The sequence below is a fragment of the Alligator sinensis genome, unplaced genomic scaffold, assembly GCF_000455745.1.
Source record: "Alligator sinensis unplaced genomic scaffold, ASM45574v1 scaffold511_1, whole genome shotgun sequence".
Classification (NCBI taxonomy): domain Eukaryota; kingdom Metazoa; phylum Chordata; order Crocodylia; family Alligatoridae; genus Alligator; species Alligator sinensis.
The window spans coordinates 384,949-385,332 of NW_005842114.1; positions in this window are offsets into that span (position 1 = coordinate 384,949).

Here is a 384-nt window from a genome sequence, read left to right on the forward strand (position 1 = left end):
CGGCACCGGGCACTGGGTACCTGCCGCTATGGCGGAGAGCGCCGCTGCCGGATGACCCAGCGCAGCCGGCCAGGAGCCGCCAGCCGAAACACAGGGTCTGTTTCGTCACAGGATTTTTGTCACCTGGTGAAGCCCTCGAATATAAGAGGGGCCACTTACTCGTTCAGACCTTCTTAGTTCCATCTTCCCCAGCATCCTGTCATGCAGACACCTGTCCTTGTTGCCAACCGAGCTCCCTCCTTGGAGCAGGTGTACCTGTGTTGGCTACAAATGTCCAACTCGGGATCCTTAAAATTCTAGTTTATTAGGCGGATTGAAACACTGTAATCATAAACCTTGGGGCTGGTCCCCACACACACACACATGCACACACATACACACACA